Source organism: Myxine glutinosa, chromosome 5 (assembly GCF_964187855.1).
Source record: "Myxine glutinosa chromosome 5, kmMyxGlut1.1, whole genome shotgun sequence".
NCBI lineage: Eukaryota > Metazoa > Chordata > Myxini > Myxiniformes > Myxinidae > Myxine > Myxine glutinosa.
Window position 1 is genome coordinate 46,237,047 of NC_136265.1, and position 27,224 is coordinate 46,264,270.

At 41.6% G+C, this 27,224-nt stretch overlaps 1 protein-coding gene across 1 annotated transcript in view; it reads right to left on the reverse strand.

Moving 5' to 3' along the window:
* Positions 1-27,224, reverse strand: part of LOC137428631 (protein sidekick-2-like) — an 85,211-nt gene that overhangs the window by 53,133 nt on the left and 4,854 nt on the right. The window contains exons 2-4 of the mRNA XM_068118533.2: positions 26,618-26,754; positions 23,612-23,759; positions 20,089-20,229 (exon numbers count right to left, since the gene is read on the reverse strand). The gene's annotated coding sequence lies outside the window, so the exon portion shown is untranslated. The remainder of the gene's footprint in view (positions 1-20,088; positions 20,230-23,611; positions 23,760-26,617; positions 26,755-27,224) is intronic.

Consider the following 27,224-nt stretch of genomic DNA (forward strand, 5'->3'; position numbering starts at 1 on the left):
CATGAAATCATCCATTTTCATCCAATTGACCTGAAATTTAAATTTACCATTTGAGTTTTGTCATCAGATTTTCAACCAAGCTTTATTATGATATTATGGAGAAGGTAAATTAATAATTTGGTCGAAAGGTCAAAATCACATAAAATCGTCAATTTTCATCCGATTGACCTGAAATTTTAAGAATTTCCATAATGGGTCAACGAATTAGTTCACCAATCAAAAGCAAGGTGATTTTTTTTTTAGATCAAAAGGTCAAAAGTCAGCTTTGCGTAAAATCGCCAATTTTCTTCCGATTAACCTGAAATTTAAAGAATTTGCATATTGGGTTACTGATTTGGTTCACCAATCTAAAGCTGTAAGCCGATTGTTTTTATATCAAAAGGTCAAAGGTCAAGGTTGTGTTAAATCACCAATTTTCAACTGATTGACTTGAAATATAAACAATTTGCATATCGGATCACTGAATTAATTCATAACCAAAACGTAGGAGCATATTGTTGTTGTTTTTATATATAAAAAGGTCAAAGGTCAAGGTTGCATAAAATCATCAATTTTCGTCCAATTGACCTGAAATGTTAAGAATTTGCATGTTGGTACACAGAATTGGTTCACCAATCAAAAGCTAGAAGCTGATTATTTTTTTTAGATATAAAGCTCAAAGGTCAAGGCTGCATAAAATCATCAACTTGCATTTTGTATTTTTATGCCTCAGCCCCCGAAGGTGGCCGGAGGCATTATGTTTTCGGGTTGTCTGTCCGTCTGTCCGTCCGTACGGGCTAAACCTCATTTTTCCCATCCGTCTGTACGGGCTAAACCTCGTTTTTCTCAGCAACCACATGCCCAATTGAGACGAATCTTTCAGGGTAGGAGTGACACCCATACAGAATGCTTTTATTATAGTTGTGACATCATAGGTCACGTGGTATGGCAGCCATCTTGGATTAAATGCAAATAATTAAAAAATTATTTCTCAGAAACAGCAGAATGGAAAAATTTGAAACTTAGCACATTGTCAAGTACTCCCAATGGGGAACAAAATCATGATAATGATGACGTCATAGGTGAAGTGCCCGTCCCAGCCAAAAATGTTTTCATCTAATTCCTTATCCTAAAAATCTGAAATTGCATGCACATGATCTATCTATGACCCATTTTTATTGAAATATTAAATTTATGACATCATAGGTCACATGGTTTGGCACCCATATTGGATTGAAGGAAAATATTAAATAATGATATCTCTGAGACCGCTTAACCTATCTATGCGAAATTTTACAAATATCATCTAACAACACTGTTGCATATAGTTGGAAAATGATGATGTCGTAGGTCACGTGGTTTCGCAAGCATCTTGGATAGAAAAACTAACCATATCCGATCAACACAAAACTTCACAAATGTGATCACCTACCCATACATATGCAGAGTCTACATTTTTAACGTCATATGTCATGTGGTATGGCAGCCATATTAGCTTGAAAGCCGATATTTAAAAAACCCTTCTCTAAAACCACCTCACCGTTCAATGTGAATCCTGTCATGAATGGGAAAAATAGGATACTTGAAAACAGCTGAAGGGATTTAAATCAAACCTGTTTATTTTTAGGACAGTTAACGAGGGCATCTACCCATTGTGGGACTATGCAGAGGCATATTGGCGACACAGTCGCATTGCTCTATTTTAAACTGTTTTCGTTATTTTGAGCCTACGTAAGAAAACAAGAAGACGCCTGAATACAAACAGTCGCAGACCGGCTTTGCATTTTCAGATGCTTTCTGGTTTGTTTGTTTTTCAAATACATTTGATCGACGATGGTGGGATGTAGATTATGATGTGGCTGTGATATGAATATCAGAACATTGCATCTTCCATCTCGAGTGATGGTGTGGTTCGCCCGAGATCGAATGATGTTCATCGTGTGCGGTGGCTTTCCCACGGCCTTTACAAATGAGCGAAATGCAAGGCCAAATTACCTTATTGACATGGAAAGATGGCAAAGTAAATGCATGGTATGCAGAAGCAGACACACAGGAAAAATTGCAATTTCCTATTCTCCAACATTCGAGTGGTTTCGACATCCAGTGAGACCAAGGAAAATGCGCAAATGGTAATCACTTGTAAAGATGATTGAAAATGATGCTTTTCAGCCTAGATTCACAAACATAACACCCAATGTATTTCTGTCAGAGAGGGAAAGGAATGGGAGTCCTGAAACACAACTGTTTCCTTGCGCTTTTACATCAACCAGAAACACACGCTCCCCTTGAGAGCATTGGCCAAGCATCTCCCCCCTCGCAGGGGGTGGGAGAATTTTTGTTTGGACCCATGACTTGACCCTGGGTACAACCAACATGTGAAAAAATTGGTGGAGATCGGGCAAGCCCTATTTTTTTTTTTTTAAGATGTGTATAAATACATACATACATACATACATACATACATACATACATACAAACATACATACATACATACACACATACATACGATTACATACATACAATACATACATACATTTAAATACATACATACAAACATGCATACATACAAACATACATAAATACATACAAACATACATACGTACATACAAACATATATACATACATACATACATACAAACATATATACATACATACATACATACAACCATACATACATACAAACATACATACAAACATACATACATACAAACATACATACAAATATGCATATATACAAACATACATACAGTCACGTGAAAAAGTAAGTACACCCCATGTAAAGTTTTGACTTTTTCAACATATTTCAACATACAGCTATTTGATCTTCATTTCAACAATATTGATCGATAAAGGTGATATAATATAACAAATATCATGAAACATTTATATTTTGGAGTCCATTGTATAATTTAAATAAACATAAATGCAAATTTCGCATGTGGAAAAAGTAAGTACACCCCCTACATTTATCACTACTTCAAATACCTAAAATTAGAATCAGGTGCACCAGCTCAGGTGCAAATGATTAGAACATCGTTCGAGAGGATCTTGGAGGAACCTGTCTTATTTAAACCTCAGACATTTAGTTTGCTTTGCTCTTTGTTGAAGTATGCGGCGTCACCATGCCTAGATTAAAAGAGCTCTCTGAGGCCTTCAGTAAGAAGGTTATAGATGCCTACGAGTCTCGGAAGGGATTTAAAAAGATCTCCAAACAATTTGAAATCAATCATTCGACTGTCTGGAAGATCATCTACAAGTGGAGCAGATTCCAAACCACTGCCAACTTGTTCAGGCCAGGCCGCCCCAGCAAGTTCAACCTGAGAGCAGACCGCAAGATGCTGAAAGAAGTCTCTAAGAACCCCATTATGTCATCACGGGACCTACAGGTAGCTCTTGCTACTGTTGATGTCAAAGTGCACGAGTCTACCATTAGAAAGAGGCTGCACAAATTTGATCTACATGCGAGGTGTGCCAGGAGGAAACCTTTGCTGTCCAGAAAGAACATCAGGGCAAGACTAAAGTTTGCAAATGAACACCGAGGCAAAGACCAGCGCTTCTGGAACAATGTGCTCTGGACAGATGAGTCAAAGGTCGAGCTATTTGGCCACAGTACCAGAAGACATGTTTGGCGAAAACCAAAAACAGCATTTGACCACAAGAACCTGATACCAACAGTAAAGCATGGTGGTGGAAATATTATGGTTTGGGGCAGCTTTGCTGCATCAGGGCCTGGGCAGCTCACCATCATATAATCCACTATGAATTCTTCATTGTACCAGAGGGTGCTTGAGGATAATGTGAGGCCATCTGTTGGAAGTTGAAGCTCAACCGAAGGTGGACCTTGCGACATGACAATGACCCTAAACATACCAGTAAATCCACCAAGGAATGGCTGAAAAGAAAGAAATGGAGGGTTCTGGAATGGCCAAGTCAAAGCCCGGATCTAAATCCCATCGAGATGTTGTGGGTGATTTGAAACGAGCTGTGCATGCAAGAAACCCCTCAAACATCGCACAGCTGAAAGAATTCTGCATGGAGGAGTGGGTAAAAATTTCTCCCAGTCGATGTCAGAGTCTGGTACACAGTTACAAGAAATGCCTACTTGAGGTTGTTTCTGCCAAAGGGGGCAATACCACCTATTAGAGCCAAGGGTGTACCTACTTTTTCCACATGCGAAATTTGCATTTGTGTTCATTTAAATTATACAATGGACTACAAAATGTAAATGTTTCATGATATTTGTTATGTTATATCACCGTTATCTATCAATATTGTTGAAATGAAGATCAAATAGCTGTATGTTGAAATATGTTGAAAAAGTCAAAACTTTACATGGGTTGTACTTACTTTTTCACGTGACTGTATACATAGAATATCCTAATATAATATCGTAGGATATCCTAGCAGGTGAAAAATTTCAAATATAGCAAAAGGAACTGAAGATGCAGTTCATACATTTGTGTACAAGGATAACAGTAAGGGAAGTTGCTGAACCAATTGCAGGTTATCTACAAGGGGAATTGATAAAAAGAGAGCAAATTGCATCAAGTTAATTAATGAAGTTAATTAATAATTAATTAATTAATTAAGTCTTTCCTGGAAGTCCCAGCTGTGTCCATGTGTTTTTTTTTTTTTACCTCTCCCACCCCCCCCCCCCCCCTTCCCATGCCTCCTCCCCCCAAGCCCTCTCCCTCCCACTGATCTCCCGATGTCCCTGCTCTCCATCTTGTCTCCCGCTCCCTTTATCATATGTTTTATGTGTCAGTTTGTCTTTTTGTGAACAATGTTAGCTCTTACACGAGCCTCAATCTTGTATACAAAAAATAAATAAAAATAAGAAAGACAAGAAAAAAGAGGGAAAGGGCCGGTCCATGGGGACCAATCGGCACTCTGACGGTGACCACGCTGCCCTGACAAATCTGGGCAGCAGAGAAGAATGGGCAAAGATTTGGCCCCAGATTTGCGTTGGCGGTACAACCACCACGAAGATGCGTCCCCGATAGTTGTATTGCCTTGTGTTGTGTGTTGGTGTTATGTGTAGGGTCAGGGGTGTCAAGAGCCGTGATCCCCCTCTGCTCAATCTCTACCTGTGAGCTTTTCTACCCTCATTAAACCGACCTAACACAAGCTTCTTCCTTGCAGGTCACTGGGTTTCCTTCCCTCCCCTATCTCACTCTTTTCCTGGTCATAAACTCCCTTATTTATAATGGCCAAATGTGGCCTACTGTCCATTTTGTCATCAACTCACTCTTCCATGAGCCTTGATATTGCATTTGAATATTAAAAAACAAAATTCCATGGCAGTCTCCAAATTCCCAAAAAATTCCAAAAATTCCCAAAAACACAGCCAATGTTCAACCTGATACAGAAACATTCACCAATCCTACAGAGACACAAATTTTCCTGGCTCATGTTCTGCGTTATATGTGCCCGTTAATCATCTGCCGCATGATTGATATCTTGTAGAAATTAGTGATCAGCTTTAAAGTTGATCTTGTCACTTTGTTTTTACTCATTTTGTACATTTTCCACTTGAATATATGTAAACTCGGAAGTGTGCAATTTTGCAATCGTAATCGTGAAGTTTAATGTTTAGTGCATCATATTTCATAGTTTTAGAAGGTTAATTTGAGTCAGAGAGAAGGAAAGGCTGGAGCAACATCCCAGATTACATTTTTTGTGAAAGAAGCAAAATAAAAATAAACTTAGACATATGTAAATGCTATGCCATATACAACGCTATGCCATAATTCGTCCGATTATAGCTATGCCATATACAACCTGGTCAAACAAGTGGAACATGTCTTTCAATCCTGACAAATCTCACACTCTCACTATGTCTCTCCGAAAAGACCGTCTGGAAAACCCTTCCATCTACTTTATCAACAATCCTCTCGAAGAAGTTCTGTCATTGGTCAAAGAACAATACAGCCATATTGTATTAAAGGAATCTGTCATTCAAGCGTTTGGGTCTCACCCAAAAATCGCATGATCTTTCCTGGGAAAACCACATGTCCAATCTGCGATCCAAAGCCAGTCGCCGACTGGGCATCATCCGCCGTGCGAAGTCCTTCCCTGGCACACCTGAGCTCCTCACCACATACAAGGCTTTCATCCACAGCTCAATGGAATACTGCTCAATGGAATACTGAGGATATATATGGGGTTGGGGCGGAGGGTGGATTGCCCCCCAAAATATGTATTTTTTTTCTTTGCTTGTTTAAAGTCTTATGATTATGTTGGTATGATTCTACATGCTGCCCTGTCTTCTAGCAACCATTGAAATTGCTTTAAAATACCTATAGTCATTTGTTACGTGCTCCTCCCCAACCCCCTGGTCACGGTGTACCTCCGAGCCCCGAGAGGAGTCACGGCAGAAAAATGTGTTATTCTGTATGTCAAGGATCAATGGTGAAGCCACACCAATTGTTACTCACAAACAAATATTGTATTAAGATCACACAAGAATAACAGTACAACAATAATAGTAATCAAAAGTACAATCAATATATATCCTATGATGGTACCATTAGTTTCGTAATATATAACTCACTGTGCTCCACGTGAGTGAAACAAGAACATTCCCAATGTCTCTTTCCCGGCTTCAAACCCAAGTTGATTCCGGTTTCAAGCCGAAGTCGATCCCGGCTTTAAGCCAAAGTCGATCCGCTCCAGCGATCGCCAGAACGATGTCCAATCGAGACCAGAATCCCGTTCGGATGGCAAGTACAGTCCCGCTGCCAAAGCTGCGCCAAGGCACCCTCAAGGCGACTGGGAAATCCAAAGCCGCCCTCCAGGCGACTGAGAAATCACACCCTCGGGTATGGACGTTTCACTGCTCACAGTCGGCGAACTGCAAATTAATCTTCAAAAGCCGCGTTGCACACACACACGCCAGATACGTCTGAATGCGGTGAAACGGCTGAATCGAAGCAAAGAAACCTTGCGCGACGCGCAAAGGCTGAAGCGAAGCAAAGAAACCTTGCTCGACGCACAAAGCGCGCGAGTCAAAATGGCCGATGGCCCGTTCTCGAGACGTAACGGCCCTTCGATGATTCTCTTCGGAATCAATCGCAAAACCTGACACGCAGGTTGATCTGTCACAGCGATAACAACTCTGTCGCAGGAATCCCTTTCCTGGGAAACCCAACGTTCACTCGTGACTGTCGTTCGCCAATGTTCGCTCCAGACCGCAAAACCTATGCTTCTTCTCCGACTCACTCGCTCTGCCTTCTTCCTTTCCTCTTCCTCGTCGCCCGTTTCCCGATCTGGTTTCCGGTTTCTTTTAACACTAACTTTTCCACCTTTTGAAAACAGTTCATACACAATAAACCTTTTGAAAACAATAATAGTACATGGAACCAGAAATGTTTCAAGTGGATGAAAACCACAACAACGGAAGTGATGAATCCGTAACACATTGCAGTATCATGTTTATTCTTCCAGGTGAGTGCCAGGGGTATTGCCCCTATGTTTGAAGGCATTAACTAATTATTATATGCATTTTAGCATTTTTCACCATAACTCGACCAAGGTTTGTCCGATCTGAACGAAAATGCCCTCTCTAGATAGCGTCGGGAAAAGTAGGCTTACTTAACCACGTACCCTACTGGGTTAAAGGTCAAGGTCAAATGGCGGTCTGAAAACAAACACGTTTTTTTGTCATCGCTCAATTTCGCCAATGTGGAATCTTAAAGACCACATGGCCTTCCTAGATGTTCTTGCATCATGGTAGTATACCAACACTGAAGTTGTGCACCAGATATTTGATTCGCATCCTTGACCTACTTTTTTCGGATTGCGACATAATTAACAAAAAACACCCTTTTGATCATATCTCTCAATAATTTTTCCTCCTATTTTCATGATGTTGAGTTTTATGGATAGATTGTAGATGGAGACACTTTTCCTTTATTTACACTATCCATAAATGTTGAAGGTCAAGGTCATATGGTGGTCTGAAAAAAATATGGCTGTCATTGGATCATGGGCCATGGGAGGGAGGGAGGTGGCTTTACCATGGCTATCGCTTTATGATCGCAGATATATAGTTATGTTTGTATTTCGAATACGACGTTGTCTTGCAGTCGATAGTGTCGGCCATTTGAATCTATCGTAGATATACATTTCGCTGAAATGTGAAATTTTTACTTTGCACTGTTTGCGCAAAATGATGTTGTGCTGACAAAAAACAATTTTATATTTTGATTACAAAATATGTAATCTAATTACATATTTTGAATCCATCATCGCTTCAGATATCAAATCCATCCTCTTCTCCACTGGCTTGATGTCTGATCATCAATTTGGATTCAGACCAGGCCACTCTACTCTGGACATGCTGCTTCTGCTTTCTCAACAATGGATGGAGGTCCTCAATGCCAGAAGGAAATCTGAGCTGTCTCCCTTGACATATCACATGCTTTGGATAGGGTCTGGCACCCCACCCTGCTCAACAAACTCTCCTCTTATGGTATCCATGGAAATCTCCATGCTTGGCTCGTGGACTTCCTCTCCTGTTGTAGTCAACGTGCGGCTCTAAATGGAATTCTCTTATCTCCTCTTCCTGTCCAGGCTGGAGTTCCTCAAGGCAGTTTTCTGGGCCCTGTGCTTTTTCTAGTCTTCATCAATGATCTCTCGGACTCCCTGGAAAATCTTCTCTATTTCTTTGCTGATGACTCCACTCTCTGCCGCTCCATACCTCAACCCTCAGATCGGCAGTCTGCAGCCTCCTCACTCTCTGCAGACCTGGACAAAATCACAAACTGGTCAAATAATTGGACCATGTCTTTCAATCCTGACATTCGGACCTGCACCGAAATATTTCCAGTATCTGGATTCGGACCTGCACCAAAATCTAATCAATTCGTCCTTGTCACACACCAAAACCTGTGCACCAAGTTTCGTCCAAATCTGTCTCACTTTTTGAAATAACGTGCAATATATAGTTTTAGCGCTATCGCTCAATTATGAAGAATCACTTAAAAAATGAATTTTTTTTTCTAATATCTGAATACAGATCCCAATCTTCACCAAAATCTAATCAATTCTTCCTTGTCACATACCAAACTTGTCCACCAAGTTTCGTCTGAATCTGTCTATAACTGTTTGAGATATCATGCAATATATAGTTTTAGCGCTGTCTCTCAATTAGGAAGAATCACTTGATGAAATTTAAAAAAAATTCTAATATCTGAATATAGATCCCTATCTTCACCAAAATCTAATCAATTCGTCCTTGTCACACACTAAACTTGTCCACCAAGTTTCGTCTGAACCTGTCGATAACTTTTTTGAGATATCGTGCAATATATAGTTTTAGCGCTATCTCTCAATTAGGAAGAATCCCTTTAAAAAATAAATAAAAATTCTAATATATGATTACAGATCCCTACCTTCATCAAAATCTAATCAATTCGTCATTGTCACACACCAAACTTGTCCACCAAGTTTCGTCTGAATCTGTCTATAACTTTTGGAGATATTGTGCAATATATAGTTTTAGCGCTATCTCTCAATTATGAAGAATCACTTAAAAAATTTAAACAAATTCTAATATCTGAATACAGATCCCTATCTTCACCAACATCTAATCAATTAGTCCTTGTCACACTCCAAACTTGTCCACCAATTTTCGTCTGGATCTGTCTATAACTGTTTGAGATATCGTGCAATAAAAAGTTTTAGCGCTGTCTCTCAATTATGAAGAATCACTTTAAAAATTTTAAAAATTCAAAAATCTGAATACAGATCCCTATCTTCAACAAAATATAATCAATTCGTCCTTGTCACACACCAAACACCAAGTTTCGTCTGAATCTGTCCATAACTTTTTGAGATATTGTGCAATATATAGTTTCAGCGATATCTCAATTATGAAGAATCACTTTAGAAATAAAAAAAATTCTAATATCTGAATACAGATCCCTATCTTCACCAAAATCTAATCAATTCTTCCTTGTCACATACCAAACTTGTCCACCAAGTTTCGTCCAAATCTGTCGATAACTTTTTGAGATATCGTGCAATGTATAGTTTCAGCGCTATCTCTCAATTATGAAGAATCACTTTAGAAATTAAAAAAAATTCTAATATCTGAATACAGATCCCTATCTTCACCAAAATCTAATCAATTCTTCCTTGTCACATACCAAACTTGTCCACCAAGTTTCGTCCAAATCTGTCTATAACTTTTTGACATATCGTGGTCACAGACAGACAAACAGAGAAATAGGGGTGAAAACATAATCTCCGTCCACCTTCGGTGGTGGAGGTAATAACAAAACTTGTAAAAAGACACCAGGTGCGAAAAAGGATTGCGAAAGACGAAACTCTTTAGGAAGTTCTAAATTCATACACAACAAATTGCTAAAACTTTCTTTACAATTCTTGTGTAATTTAATGACCCAATACTTCAGACAAAACGACCCAAAACACAGAAAAACAGCCAAATCTTGAACTTAGAAGAAAAAGACCCCTTCCATTAAAAAAGGAGAGAAAGGAAACAAATCTGAGTGGAAGTAAAAGAAAACTGCTCAGATCAATATCCAATCAAATCGCTCATTTTCCAGGGCCTGTGGCCTGTTTCTGGGCTCTTGTGCATCTTGCTTTTTCAAGTTTGAGGCAGGAGTGACAAAGGGCCTGTCACAGAGAGCTGTGACATGGGTAGATTAGAAGGACCTTGAGGTTATGGCCTCCTCACGCCCTGCATCTTTTTCAGTAATAGACTGAAAAAACACTCGGATCTCGAAGCCATCGTCAGTTTAAATTGTAACTGCCATCCACGTGGTAGGCCTGCCTAGTAGGGCCGCCGAGCTTTGGGTAATTTGACTGGTCTAGCGAGCGGCCCCGCAAATAACCCGCCATGCAGTCACAGCAGCAATTCCAGTTCCATGGAAGACATTGCGGCAGCGCCATTATCCTGGTTGACTTTAAGTTCTGCCAACGGCCTGGAAATTCTTAAGGCCTTGATGATAACCTGGCAGGCCTCATTGCCTAGTAGGTAACCACAGTTGGCTGATAAGCTTACCAGACAAACAGATACATTGATAAATCTAACTGGCTATCATGTTAACTTGTTCCAGTCAACAATACAAGCAACACAACTGTAAACATTAACCTGTCTTACCTTGCATCCATGATGGCTTCCTGGGAAACTTCATTTGACAACTGATATAACATAGTAGGTGAAACAGTCATTCATGCTGGCAACCAGGCACACGGTCGCATTTATAATCAGGCAAGCTCACCGTCAACTCTTGTTGGTCCTGCTGGTATCTGGCAGTCACCATGGCTACACCGACAACATTTAATGGTAATAGACAGCCTCTCCTTATATTACACGGCTCGCACATGTTTATCAGAAAATGCCTCATCCATCCCCGTGTAGTATGTTAGCATTACCATACAAGAAACATCAATGTGGGATGAAACCATCAGGCCCATCAGGCCTGTGTAATGGTTGCCAACCAATGGCTGGCTGTCCATGGTCTATTCTTTTAAAATGCTGAGGGTCAAACAACGATGCAGCACGGACCATTTTAAGTCTTTGCTGTGACTCGGACTGGGTTCGAACCTCCCAGACTCAGAGCAGACACGTTAACTATGACACCACTGAGTTTTTCCCATTTCCAAGCGTGCTTCCTCAAGTCAATAGACCTGAGATGAGAGTTGGGATGATTGGCTGGAGAGGAGATGAGTAGAGATGAGAGATGGGTGCACCATTACGATCCTGAGAGTAAGAGACGTTCAATGGAGTACCACCACAAAGGCACATGAGCCGTTACTTGGCTCCACCAGGTTTTCATCTCCTCTCCAAACTTGAGGAACAACTGATTATATCGCTCTATATTATAAAAGAAAGTTTTTGTTTGTTTGTCTGCACAAGCTAATCTCCTGAACGGTGAAAGATAGGAGGAAACCTCTAATACAAAAAATGTCGGGATGGGCAAGGGAAGGTTTTCGGCTAGGTGGCGAGGCCGGTTGAGGCCGCTTCAGCCGGGCCGGGCCCATTTCGCAATTAAAAGCTGAGCTGAATTATAGTAGTCAATCTTCTTCGGCCGCGAGTAAAAGCTGAATTATAGTAGTAAATTCATTAAAAAAGAACAAAAATGTCAGGACGGGGCCCGGGAAGGTTATAGGCTAGGTGGCGAGGCCGGTCGACGCCCACCTTGGCTGAGCTGGGCCCATTTCACAATTAAAAGCTGAGCTGAATTATAGTAGTCAATCATTTATGGCCGTGAGTAAAAGCTGAATTATAGTAGTAAATTCATTCAAAAAGAACCAAAAATGTCAGAACAGACCCCGGGAAGGTTATAGGCTAGGTGGCGAGGCCGGTCGAGGCCCACCTCGGCCAAGCTGGGCCCATTTCACAATTAAAAGCTGAGCTGAATTATAGTAGTCAATTTTCTTTGGCCTCGAGTAAAAGCGGATTATAGTAGTCAATCTTATATGGCCGCGAGTAAAAGCTGAATTAAAGTAGTCAACCTTCTACGGCCGCGAGTAAAAGCTGAGTTTGAGTAGTAAATTCATTCAAAAAGAACCCGGGCAAAGCCGGGTGCTTTCGGCTAGTTGAGAAATAAATATGCACTGTGGTCGAATAAAGATTGATGTTAGCACCTGTTTTTGTTTCATTTGAATATCGTTACCTGTTTTAGAGAAAAATAATAGGAGGCATTACTTTTCAATATGCCCACACGCGTGTGCGCGAAACAAACACACACACACACACACACACACACACACACACACACACACACACACACACACACACACACACACACACACACACACACACACACACACACAACTTCTCGTTTCTTTTGGCCTTTGCACCACCGCTTTGCTTTAGATGTTCTTGAACTTGTTGCTCGGATTTGGCAGCGGTCCAGGAAGCCCGACTGTACAAGCGGTTAAACTGCTGTTAACTAGGTTATTAATTTGCTTGTTTGTTCTTTAATTCACGACACTCCCTCAGTGACAGGCTTCGCTTGAAGTAAATTGAAACACAGTAATTGTAAATGACACAGTAAGGGTTAAGGAGTTGTGAAATTTTTATTTTGGGCCTTTGTGCAACGGATCTAATGAGTTGCCATCTGTTATTGTGGAGCAAGATCAAGCAGGCAATTTGACTGAATTAGACTATTTGCACATCATAATTTGATTGAGTTGAGGGAAGGTGAAGTGCTCATAAAAAATCATTAACCCGTTGTATTATATTTTGTGCTGTAAAAAGGAAAATTATGACTTTCAATGCGGAATACAGGTATGTACCACTTGTGTAAATGAGGGCAATGGAAGGTGTTTTTAACACGTATTTTGTGGAAATTGAAGCTTTCAAACGCAGATGTGTAAGCAAGATATTTACCAGGGATCATTCGCTCCTGGCTTTCAGGAAACAATGTGACCATGACCTAAATGTTGGCACTTCAATCAGCGAATCACTAAAGTGTATCAAATCACTCATGACTCCAAGGTAGAACATATTAGAGATTGCTATAAAAAGTTTCATATCGCAAATAGACGACCATTTTCAAAATGGCCCATCTGCACATTGCGTAAGCAAGATGGCAGAATTCTGATCCTCCACTCCCGTCTCCTTACAATGCCACCTGGATTAATCTACCATTATGCTCGCGTAATCTCATTGTCGTTTCTCTATTCTCTAACCACCCAACTCTTATTTTTATTTCCTATCCCCTGCTGTACTTTCCATTTTTCTCATACATTTCTCAATTTGTAACCCATCAAACATTCGCCTGTACATGGAGAGAAAGAACAACTACTGTTGTTGCTACTACTACTACTACTCTCACAACTAGTACTACTCTCACTACTACTACTACTACTACGACTACTCTCACAACTACTACTACTACTACTACTCTCACAACTACTACTACTACTCTCACAACTACTACTACTCCCCTCACAACTACAACTACTACTACTACTCCCCTCACAACTACAACTACTACTCCCCTCACAACTACAACTACTACTCTCACTACTACTACTACTCTTACTACTACTACTACTACTCTCACAACTACTACTACTCCCCTCACAACTACAACTACTACTCCCCTCACAACTACAACTACTACTCCCCTCACAACTACAACTACTACTACTACTCTCACTACTACTACTACTCTTACTACTACTACTACTACTCTCACAACTACTACTACTCCCCTCACTACAACTACTACTACTACTACTCTTACTACTACTACTACTCTCACAACTACTACTACTCCCCTCACAACTACAACTACTACTCTCACAACTACTACTACTCCCCTCACAACTACAACTACAACTACTACTCCCCTCACAACTACAACTACTACTACTACTCTCACAACTACTACTACTCCCCTCACAACTACTACTACTCCCCTCACAACTACAACGACTACTCCCCTCACAACTACAACTACTACTACTACTCTCAACTACTACTACTACTACTACTCACAAATACTACTACTACTACTCTCAATACTACTACTACTCTCACAACTACTACTACTACTACTCTCACAACTACTACTACTACTACTCACTACTACTACTACTACTACTACTACTACTACTACTACTACTACTACTACTACTACTTCTCTGACATCTACTACTAATACTACATTAATTACCTCCACCACCAAAGGTGGATGGAGGTTATGTTTTCACCCCTGCCTGTCTCCCTGTCTGTTTGTCTGTCTGTCTGTCTGTCTGTGAAAATGATATCTCAGAAAGTGGAGAGAGGTTGGATGCGTGAATTTGGTGGAAAGGTTGGGTATGTGACACGGCCGAATGATGGGATTTTGATGAAGATCCGAATCCGGATCAAGATACCAGAATTTTTCAGTGATTCTTCACTGTTAAGAGATCGGGCAAAAAACTATACATAGCACGATATCTCAAAAAGTTGTGGATGGATTCAGACGAAACTTGGTGGACAACTTGGGTGTGTGTAAAGGAGGAATTGATTAGATTTTGGTGAAGATCCAGAGACAGCACTATATTTTAAAGTAATTCTTCACCATTGAGTGATTGGGCAAAAAACGACATATAGCATGATATCTCAAAGAGTTATGGACGGATTCGGATGGAACTTGGTGGGCAGGTTGGGTGTGTGACAAGGAAGAATTGATTCAATCTCCGGTGAAGATCTGAATCCGCACCCAGATCTGACAATTTTATAATTCTTAAGTGATTCTTCACGATCGCGAGATGGGGCCAAAAACGGTATACGTAGAACATATTTCAAAAAGTTGTGGACGAGTTATGCCAAAACTGGGTGGATGAGTTAGTTGTTTAGGTGACAAGAACAAGCTGATTCGATTTTGGTTCACATCCGGATGCAGTTCTGACTTACCCGTGGGATACAAAACGTAAACTGTTCAGCCTGGCAGAAGAAGGCGCTCCACCGAGGGCCATTCCAGTTAACTCCACCAACAAAGGTTATGTTTTCACTCCTGTCTGTCTGTGTGTCTGTCTGTCTGTCTGTGAGCAAGATCTCTCAAAAAGTTGTTGACAGATTCGGACGAAATTTGGTTTACAGGTTGGGTGTGTGACAAGGACGAAATGAGTAGATTGTGGTGAAGACAAACTTCCCTGCAAATGTCTGCTGCTCTTCTTCTGCTCTAATCGATTCTTCTGATCATGTGCTTGTTAAAGTGGACATCTCTCTGGCCATTCTCAGAGAGCCTCCTCAGCGTCGACGAGTCTGGCATTTCACTCAGGCCGACTGGCACGGTCTGCAAGCAGCCATCAATCATCTGGACTGGTCTCCCATCTCTTCTGCCTCTGACATCAATTCTTCATGAGAATTCTTCCAAAGCAAACTGCTCTCTCTCATGCACAGATTTATCCCATCTCGTCTTCAGTTGTCTTACCCTTCCTCCCGTCCATGGTACACTGAGTCTTGTGGTGAGGCAGTTGCCCTGAAACAACTCGCCTTTGCCTCTTGGAAGGCAAATCCAACTGAAGGCAATCTCAGTTCCTTCCACCAAGCTCGAAATAAGTGTGTGTCTACCCTCAGGAGTGCCAGGAAGCACTATCTCTCTACACTCAAGAATGAACTCTCAAACCTGTCTCCTTCCTCCAAATCCTGGTGGCGTCTGGTCAAATCCGTTTCTGGTGTTTGTTCCCCCTCAATCCCCTCCCTTACCTCAAATGCCTACACAGTTGACACCGCACGTGAAAAAGCCAAATGCCTCAACTCTGTGTTTGCCTCAAAATCTTGTGTCCCAAACCCATCTCTCTCTGTTCCCACCTTACCCAGTCGAACCCAACTGCTCCTGGACTATGTGTCCTTCTCTCCTGACAAGGTGGAGATGTTTTTGTCAAACCTCGACTCTGATTCTGCAACTGGACCAGACGGCATCAGCCCACGGGTCCTAAAATCCTGCTCTGCCGCTCTATCTCACCCTCTCTCTGTTCTTTTCACCCTCAGTTTTGCTCAAGGTCATCTGCCATCTGCTTGGAAATCATACAACATTACAGCTTTACACAAAAAATGTGCTAAAACAGATCCTTGCAACTACAGCCCAATCAGCCTGCTCCCAATTATCAGCAAAGTCATGGAATCCATCATTGCTTCGGATATCAAATCCTTCCTCTTTTCCAATGGCTTGATCTCCGATCATCAAATTGGATTCAGACCAGGTCATTCTACTCTGGACATGCTGCTTCTGCTGTCTCAACAATGGATGGAGGTCCTCAATGCCAAACAGGAAATCAGAGCTGTCGCTCTCGACATATCACATGCCTTCGATACGGTCTGGCACCCAGCTCTGCTCACCAAACTCTCTTCCTGTGGTATCCATGGAAATCTCCACGCATGGCTTGTGGACGTCCTCTCTGGTCGTAGTCAACGTGTGGCCCTGACTGGATTTCTCTCATCTCCCCTTCCTGTTCAGGCTGGAGTTCCCCAAGGCAGTGTTTGAGGCCCTGTGCTTTTTCTGGTCTTTATCAATGATCTCTCCGACTCTCTGTAAAATCCTCTCTATCTCTTTGCTGATGACACCACTCTCTGCCGCTCCATTCCTCTTCCCTCAGATTGGCAGTCTGCAGCGTCCTCACTCTCTGAAGACATGGACAAAATCACAGACTGCTCAAACAAGTGGAACATGTCTTTCAATCATGACAAATCTCACAATCTTACTATGTCTCTCCGAAAAGACCGACTGGACAACCCTCCCATCGACTTTCTCAACAATCCTCTCCAAGAAGTTCTGTCGCTCAAGCTTTTGGGTCTCACTATCTGCCAGGATCTTTCTTGGGAAAACCACATTTCCAAGCTGGCCTCCAAAGCCAGTTGCCGACTGGGCATCCTCCATCGTGCGGTCCTTCCTTGGCACACCTGAGCTCCTCACCACATACAAGGCTTTCATCCGCAGCTCAATGGAATACTGTTCTCCCTATGGGCCGGTGCTCCTGCCTCACACCTAGCTCGGCTTCACGTTGTTGAAACCAAAGCTTTCAGAATCATTGGAATCTCCCGTGATGAAGCTATCTCCAAGGGCCTTTCACTCACTCACCGCAGGCAGGTAGGTGGTCTTTCTGTCTTCTACCGACTCCTCTCCGGCCTTACTCCCCCAACTCCATCTGTGCTCTGTCCCCCAAATATTCTTACAGGTCGCACAAGATCTGCCAGCAACCCTCTTATGGTTAAACTGCCGAAATCTAGGCTCTCTGCTCGCCTTCACTCTTTCATTCCTCTTCTCTCCCGCCTCTGGAACAAACTCCCATACTCCCTTCAATAACTCTCCTCCCTCCAGGTCTTTAAAGCAGCTGTTCACCACCATCTCTTATCTTCCCCCATCCAAAACCTTGATCTTTTCTACCTCCGCTAATTCACCCCAGATCCACTTTTTTTGAAATTCCAACTTCTTTCCTGGAAGTTCTTGCAGTGTCCATATGTTTTATACCTCTCCCACCCCCCCCCCATTCCTATGCCCCCCACCCAAAGCCCTCTCCCTCCCACAGATCTCTCGATATCCCTGCTCTCAAATGTTGTGTTTGTGTCCTTCCCCCTCTCTCCCCATCTTGTCTACCGCTCCCCTTATTATATTGTTGCGGATATGGGATTTGGCCTCCATCCATATCCGCTTGTAAATATTCCCCTATTTCCCCAATACTCCCCAACTATCCCCAATCCCCCATTCCCTAGTCCCATTATCTGTAAACAACACTCTGTAGCCCCGACCTTCCCCTTTTTCCCCCATTAAATGTCGTACCCAGGTTCACCGCATCTCACGTAGACAACTTTCGGACATCTTGCTAGTTATTGTTAGTCTATGTCAGTTAAGGACTCGTTTCCATTAATTCTGACTCTTCGTTGCACCAGAATGTGATTGTATGGCACCATTAGTAAGTTTAGGACCTCCCAATACCTCCCCGCATCTCTTCCTCATGGAACAACAACACCAACAACAACAACAGCGGCGGCGGCGCGGCGGCGGCGCGGGGAGTGTGCGTCCTCACTCCGGCTTGGTTAGCCGCCATTGAGCATGTGCTCCGACGGGGTTACCACGCAGGGGCTCACTGTCAGCTCCTCGTCAAGGGCGGAGCCCGGTAACCCCCCGCACCCAATAAGAAGCGGCGGACCGATTCCATCTGGGGCGGAGCTAACGAGCCGTGGGCGTGTCACTCCCCGCTGGACATGCGCAGGAAGACGGAGGTGACGTCAGATGCGCCTCAGCTTGAAGAGAAACGGACGCCACCTCCAGCGCGACGATACCTACCCGCATCTCTGGACCGGACCGGGTCGATTCTGCCCCTGAGCCAAGGTGCACCTTGAGCTATCGACTGCCTGCCCTTCCTTGCCATCAATCCCTGTGTGAGTCAGTCTTGTCCCGTTTGTCTGTGGTCTGTCGGGGCTGAGATAAGACCGTGTCTAAGTGCCCATCTTTCTGTGCTGTACCTCTTGCCGTGTAATCTAACCGTTCTGCATAACCCATATTATATCCTCCTCCGGAGGTCTTGAGAACTGTACCCCTGGTGTCGTGTCATTTAATCCCAGCCGTTGTGTCCTTTCCTTCATTGATCTAGCGTAGCGCGATTCGGCCAACGTTCGAGTGTAATCGGGTAAACTGTGCGAACACGGCGGCCATTCCGCTCGGCCCATCATAACATCTAAGTCGTGTCCGTAACAATATGTTTTATGTGTCGGTTTGTCTTTGTGTGATTAATGTTAGCTCTTTCACGAGCCTCGATCTTGTATACAAAAAAAACAACAAGATCCCGATCCGGATCCGAGAATCGTCAAAGATCTGATCTGATTGACCTGATGTGATTTGATTTTGTTGAAGATCTGAATACAGACATGATAATTTTTTTGATTTTTCAAAGTACATCTTCACCATTGAGAGATAGGGGTAAAAAGAAAGCACATCCTGCCTATCAGTGGATACAAAACGTAAACTGTTCAGCCTGGCGGAGATATGTGCTCTACCGACTTTTTATTGAAATTGAGATGCGATATGGACATGATTGGTCAAAATGGCGACTTCTGCGTCAAAAATTCCTAATTTCTCGTGGTTCCTTTGTCGGTCTATTTAATAATTTGTACAAACACTTCATGGTTTTGTGTCAAGTATTTAGCACCTCAGAATGTTTCCTCCTCCACTCACATCACTTTGTTGTCCATCTGCAAAACTGAAATTCCATTTGGAGGAGCGGATTGCGAGAAGAACAATTTTTGGCGATTGGAAAAAATTCTCAACAGTCTCGTGTAGCATCAATTTGCTAACGCTTGAAACACAGTTAGACATTTGACATTGTATTTGAAAATATATATATATTTTTCCTATCGCGTCACGACTTTTCCACTCGCTTGTGTGAGAATGTGGCGCAACAGATGTTGTAATGCAGTCATTGGGTAGTGGGAGTATAATGGTGGTGCATTCAGGCATCCAATGTATGTTGATGAGCGAATGAGTGCATTTGACATTGATGGGACGAATGGCAGCATCCGTTTGTGACATGAATTCGTTTTCTTTCCACTGCAGGTATGAATATCTTACCAAGAAGTGCACCTTCAATCCAAACATTATGAAGGTGCAAACTAGATTATAAAGGTTGAGGAAGACCCACCGGATGAGGTATCCCTTGAGAGGTCCATTCCAATAGTCTACCTCTGGAGGTTGCCAGCAAAGTGAGAGGCTGTGATTGCTCCGTTCGCTAACGGTCAGGTGCTGGGGTGAACGCTCTGGAGGTTCCTCCTGAAGAACCAAACTGAAAGGAATAAGGAAGACAGAAACAGTTTCATGGAATGGTTGTTTGAATATCAATACATTGTTCAGCAGATATTGCTTGCATATGAAAAATAAATAACAGACAGTAAGACGTGATGCAGAGCACGATACTTGCAAAATCCACCCCTCCCTCCAAAAAAGGTTGCCATGGATACATCAAATTGTCTATGTCATTAAGATTAAAATTGATGATCTTAATCAAAGCTCGGGTCAATCGGATTAAAATTGATGATTTTTCGGATGAAAATTGATGATTTTAGAAGTTTGACCTTGAGTTGACCATTAACCTTTTGACCATAAAAAATAGTTGGTTTCCCAATTCAGTGAGGCAATATGTAATTGCTGTTTAATTTTAAAATCCATCGGATTAAAATTGATGATTTTAGAAGTTTGACCTTGAATTGACCTTTGAACTTTTGACCTTAAAAACAGTTGTTTTCCCAATTCAGTAAGGCATTATACAATTGCTGTTTAATTTTCAAATCAGTTTGATGAAAATTGATGATTTTTCAGATGAAAATTGATGATTTTAGAAGTTTGACCTTGAGTTGACCTTTGACTTTTTGACCTTAAAAATAGTCGTTTTCCCAATTCAGTAAGGCACTAAGTAACTGCTGCTTAATTTTCAAATCAATCGGATGAAAATTTACGATTTGTCAGATGAAAATTGATGATTTTAGAAGTTTGACCTTGAGTTGACCTTTGAACTTTTGACCTTAAAAACAGTTGTTTTCCAAATTCAGTAAGGCATTATACAATTGCTGTTTAATTTTCAAATCAATTTAATGAAAATTTGACGATTTTTCAGATGAAAATTGATGATTTTAGAAGTTTGACCTTGAGTTGACCTTTGATTTTTTGACCTTAAAAATAGTTGCTTTCCCAATATAGTGAGGCAGTATGTAATTGTTGTTTAACGTTCAAATCCATCGGATGAAAATTTATGATTTTACAGATGAAAATTTATGATTTTGGAAGTTTGACCATGAGTTGACCTTTGACCTTTTGACCTCAAATATAGTTGGTTTCCCAATTTAGTGACTCAATGTGCAAATTCTGTTCAATTTTCAAGTCAATCAGATGAAAAATGACAATTTTAGAAATTTGGCCTCAAGATGACCTTTGACGTCAAAATCAATAGGCTTCTTATGGCAGACCCTACCATCTGATGAAGTTTCCTGAAGTTCAGTTTAAAATTGTGACCTGTAGGCAATTGACAGACAAACAGACAAACAAACAGACAGACAGACAGAATAACGCACAAGACCAACCAATTTTCTTGAACAATCTTAAATTTTGCAAGTAATAACCCATATTTGGGCTAAAGTTGTTGAAGATCTACAGGTGAAGTTGTTGAGCTATGTTAAGGCTTTCCTGGTACAGAAGAGTTGAACGCCAACAAACCTGATGGATCGCCGTTCAAAGGAGATTTACAATGAAGCGTCCGGTAATTTTGTGGACTCGGCCACGGTCTCTTTCAGCACTTACAAAAATCTCACAGGATTCCTTTTGAGATTTTTTCTGATTGACCTGATGAGATTTTCATGAGAAGTTTTATAATTATTATTTCCCCATGAAAGCTGCTTTGCCTGAAGATTGTCGAAAAAGAAGTGGATTGATTCTTGCACTTTCTGCCCTTCTTCTATTACTGTCTGACCAATGGATCATCCTTAAAATGTCCCAGGGCGTGCCTCGTAATATTATGACCAAGCATGGAATGAACGGCAGCAGGAATTATCCACATAGTAAGTATGCAAAATGACAGAACTAACCTTTGGAAATTGTGCCCTGATTCCTCGTTAACATCGATGTTCAACTTCTCCGAGAGACATTTTACGGAGAAACTCTAATTGTCAAGGCTAATGATGTGGTGAGAGTCAAAGATTATAAAAGGGTAAAATTAATGTATTTTTTACGTTTCAAAAATAGCTCTCAATGTTCATAGCCTAGTTCATTGTGATCCAACAACAAAGAATTTCTATTCGTTAATCAAGCTTAACCAATAAGAGGTCACGTCAAGATTCCTCGACTTAATCATAAACATGCCTGGTAGTTTTTTAACGTAAAATTTTCATGTTTTTGCATCTATTTCTAAAAGGAGAAGTGTCCATCTGTCCGTCCGTCCGTCCGCAACACTCCATTCTGCACTCTAAAGGGTTCCTGTTGTCGTAGAATAGCAGAAATGGTACCGTTGGATAGCTAATAATCTTCTATCTCCTTGGTTGGAAAGCTAATAATCGATTTACTTGGAGCAAAAATATGTATCCGTTTAATCATGAGGGAGATTATTTTAAAAGCCCTCTTTCTGGGATTGAAGAAGAGGAAGCGTAAATGGCAGCTAACTGCAGCGGTTCAAACGTTAACATTTATTATTCCATGACAGCAAGAACCATTTATAAAGGCATGGAAAGAATGCAAAATTATATATAGTAATACTTCTCGAAGCAATAAAACAATATATAAAAGTACACGGAAGGAACACACAAACAACAACAACAACAACAACAACTATTTTATAAAGATCCATTTTTACCTCCACCACCAAAGGTGGGTGGAGGTTATGTTTTCACCCCTGTTTGTCTGCCTGTCCATTTGTGAACAAAATATCTCAGAAAGTTGTGGATGGATTCGGCCGAAATTTGGCGGAGATGCAGCGTATGTGACAAGTTCGAAATGATTAGATTTCGGTGAAGATCCGGATTCGGATCCGGCTATTAGAATTTTAAAGTGATTCTTCACCATTGGGAGATATGGCCAAAAACGATACATAGCAGGATGTCTCAAAAGGTTGTGGACGGATTTGGACGAAACTTGGTGGACCGGTTGGGTGTCTGATAAGGACGATTCGATTCGATGTTGGTGAAGATCTGAATATGGATTCGGATATGAGAATTATTTAATTTTTTAAGTGATTCTTCACCTTTGAGAGATAGGGCCAAAAACGATACATAGCAGGATATCTCAAAAGGTTATGGATGGATTTGGACGAAACTTGGTGGACCGGTTGTGTGTGTGACAAGGACTAATCAATTTGATTTTGGTGAAGATTCGGATCCGGATCCTGCTAGTAGAAATTTTTAAGTGATACTTCACCATTGAGTGATATGGCCAACCAGGTGGAGGTATGCTCTATATTGAGTGCCGTTCTAGTTCCATGTGTTTCACTTCATTTTACATCCTTGTTGAGATTCACAGATAGACATGCAATAATGTTCGCGAAGAAGAACATGCTGTCTTTTCATTAAGCCATCAGCGAAGTGATGCGTAGGCATGCCTAGTGATGAATGAAATAGGAATGTGCTTATCATACCTGATACGATTTTACGTTAATGCAAATGCCGGTGTGGAGTTCGGCCACTGACCTGTCCGTTTCGATGCTTGGCTCTCCGGGTCCAACGGCATTGGCGGCAATCAGGCGGAAACGGTAGGAATGTCCGGGTTTCAGCGCTGGACTTAGGGCAGTGGTTGACTCCGGAGCAAGATTTGAAACCAGAACACGCCACGCCGAATCTGGGAAAAAAATTTGAAGTGCAGAAACATTTGTTAGTTTTAAAATTAGAGTCTTTAATCTATTGTGCATCAAAGATGGCGGTGGAAATAAAAAGAGATTGTCAATTTATGGCAGATCCCTCGGAGTAAAAAATATTCCAAAGTACTGGGAGGGGGGAAAAAAACCAAACATTTGGAAAAAAAATTTGAAGTGCAGAAACATTTGTTTAACATTAGTCTTTAATCTATTGTGCATCAAAGATGGCGGTGGAAAAAAAAATAGATTGTCAAAATTTATGGCAGATCTCTCGGAGTAAAAAATATTCCAAAGTACAGGGAGGGGAAAAACAAACAAACATTTGGGAAAAAATTTGAAGTGCAGAAACATTTGTTTAAAATTAGTCTTTAATCTATTGTGCATCAAAGATGGCGGTGGAAATAAAAAGAGATTGTCAATTTATGGCAGATCCCTCGGAGTAAAAAATATTCCAAAGTACTGGGAGGGGAAAAAAAAAAAAAACATTTGGAAAAAAAATTTGAAGTGCAGAAACATTTGTTTAACATTAGTCTTTAATCTATTGTGCATCAAAGATGGCGGTGGAAATAAAAATAGATTGTCAAAATTTATGGCAGATCTCTCGGAGTAAAAAATATTCCAAAGTACAGGGAGGGGAAAAACAAACAAACATTTGGACCATGGTTGACTGTCATTCCTTCTATGCCAACTAATCCCCGTGCAAGGACACCACCGCCATGATCAATATCATTTCATCAGTATGCTGCTCCTTGATATTATTAATCCGCCATTAGCTCCAGAAGGTTGAATGTGGGCATCGGCTAATCCCACACATTATGTCTGAATGTCGGGTCAAGGGTGTGATGCAGGTGTGACAGGCTCAATAGCCTTGCTGTTGTGTCGGAGCGACCTTTCGTCTCAATGAATCCCGAAGGCCTGTCTAGTTCCACACACGTCTTACGCCACATATATTGTGTATTGTTAAAAAAAAGAAAAATCTACTGCTTTTTGGAAATCTTACTAAACTGAACCTTTTAGCCGCTTTTTTTTTGTATACAAGATCGAGGCTCGTGTAAGAGCTAACATTAATCACAAAAAGACAAACTGACAAAATATATGATAAAGGGAGCGGGAGACAAGATGGGGAGAGAGAGGGAAGCACACAACCACAACATTTGAGAACAGGGACATTGGGAGATCTGTGGGAGGGAGAGGGCTTGGGGGCAGGGTGGCATGGGAGAGGGGGGGGGGGGGTGGGAGAGGTATAAAACACATGGACACTGCTAGGACTTCCAGGAAAGAAGTCGGAATTTCAAAAAAGTGGATCTGGGGTGAATTAACGGGGGCAGAAAAGATCAAGGTTTTGGATTGTGGAAGACAAGAGATGGTGGTGAACAGCTGTTTTGAAGACCTGGAGGGAGGAGTGGGATTGAAGAGAGTCCTAGTATTTGTTGTTAAAATTATTTGTCAAATTTGAAAATGTTTAAGCATGTTCAGTTTGAAGGAGGAATTCCTTTTTGCGAGTTACGGAGTATGTCTACCAAATTTACTTTATCCGGTAGAGTTGCAGAAGGATTATTTTCGCCATAAAATTCAAGTTCTACAAGTAACTTGTCTGGCAACAAAATTCGTCCCTGCATCTTGGCCGGGAAAGTGGGTTTCTGAGTGTAAGGAAGTGAAATATGCAACAACATTGCTACAGTACTCGTATAAATTGTGTTGTCAGAGTATATTGTGAGTAGTTCTACAGATAATGCCTCAATATATGCCACTGAGACAGGATGTGTGTATTGTGAGCTGCGATTATGAATTAAACTGCGCATGAGGCATAAATGTAGCTATTTGCTATTTAAGTGATGTCTTCGAGGAACGCACCTGGGTTGCGCAAGGATGACGGGTGACACATCCAAGGTTGAAATCCCACATATTGTTTTGTTTTCCGCATTGCTTGCTGTACTGATATTGTAGTAGATATATTCCGTGTAGAAAAAAAGCTCGACACCACAAAATGTCACCATTTACACAGGGAGAGTGCTGCCCGACAAGGTGTGCCATCCCTCGCGTGGACGTTAAGCCAGGGACACATCTGCTCGTATTGATTGCTCATTGATGTTAAATATCCCACGATGCCGGCTTCCCGGCCAAATTCCTGCCATAATCAACTTGAAAAAGTCCATGCCAGAGTTGCAGCTCAGGTGCTCAGTTGGTCTATCTATCAGGTCTATCCTCATTCTATCATGGTCTATCAAGGTCTATCAGGTCTATCCTCAGGTGCTCAGTTGGAGGCCCTATCTCCCAATGGTGAAGAATCACTTATTAATTAAATAATTCTCATATCCGAATCCATATTCAGATCTTCACCAAAATCGAATCGAATCGAATCGTCGTTGTCAGACACCCAACCTCTCCACCAGGTTTCGTCCAAATCCGTCGACAACTTTTTGAGATGTCCTGCTATGTATCGTTGGAGCTCAGGTGCTCAGTTGGAGCTCAGTTTAAGGTTTTATATGATACTATAACCTGGTAGTTTACCTTTTTTTGAATCATAATGTCAAGACCCAATAAGATATACCACTGGATACAATTTCTGAGAGAGGAAAAAATTCAGGGGAAAAGTAGTCATGTGTAGTAGAGAGATGGAAAAAGATCATCAATTCAAATGGGAAGATGCAAGGAGGAAGTATAAGGAAGTACGAGTCGACGAGACTGGTGAAAGCTGGTGAAGGATGAGCGCATGACAGGAAGTCAATAAGTGATGTGGGAGATAGAAAGGAACAAAGAAAGAAAAGAGATTGGGAAATAAGAAAGAACATTCATATGAAGTTAAAGGTGAGGATGACAAGCTCCAACCCTTTGAACGTACCGTCCACAGAGGTTTCAAGGACGTAGCGAACGAGAGCACTATTTCCATCATATCCATGGGCCCAGCCCAATTCAGCCAGACGGCGACCGGCTGCGCTCACACGAACTCCTGGGGCTTGTGGTGGGCCTGGCAGCTCCCTGCAGGGTTGGGTTCAATTTGCACACAATTTGCATCCGAGTTGTGGTAAGTATGGGCATTGGTGCTAAAACCAACCTGGCGACCGCTCTACCGATCGAATGCATACCGGATGGAGAATGAATGAGGAGTTTATCCGCCACTTATGAGCCATGTTTATTACCACAAGCTTTATTTCTAAATTCTGTGCCCCCCTCGTTGATTATGGATGCAAGGCAGTTGTTGGCAAGGGTACCACCGGCACCCGTGGCATCCACTAATTAGCCTGGCAGTTGGCCATGTGAAGCAATGGCTAAGTCAAAAAAGAAACAAGAGAAGAGCTACAAGGTGAATTCAAACTCAGATCGACCTTTTCCTCAAAATACTGCATTGCAAACTGAAAATGGCAAAAAGAATTCACAAGTTGTGATATTAAAACAAAGCAAAACTACAGTCAAAGTGATCTAAGCAGCCAATTCATGTTACGGCCTTA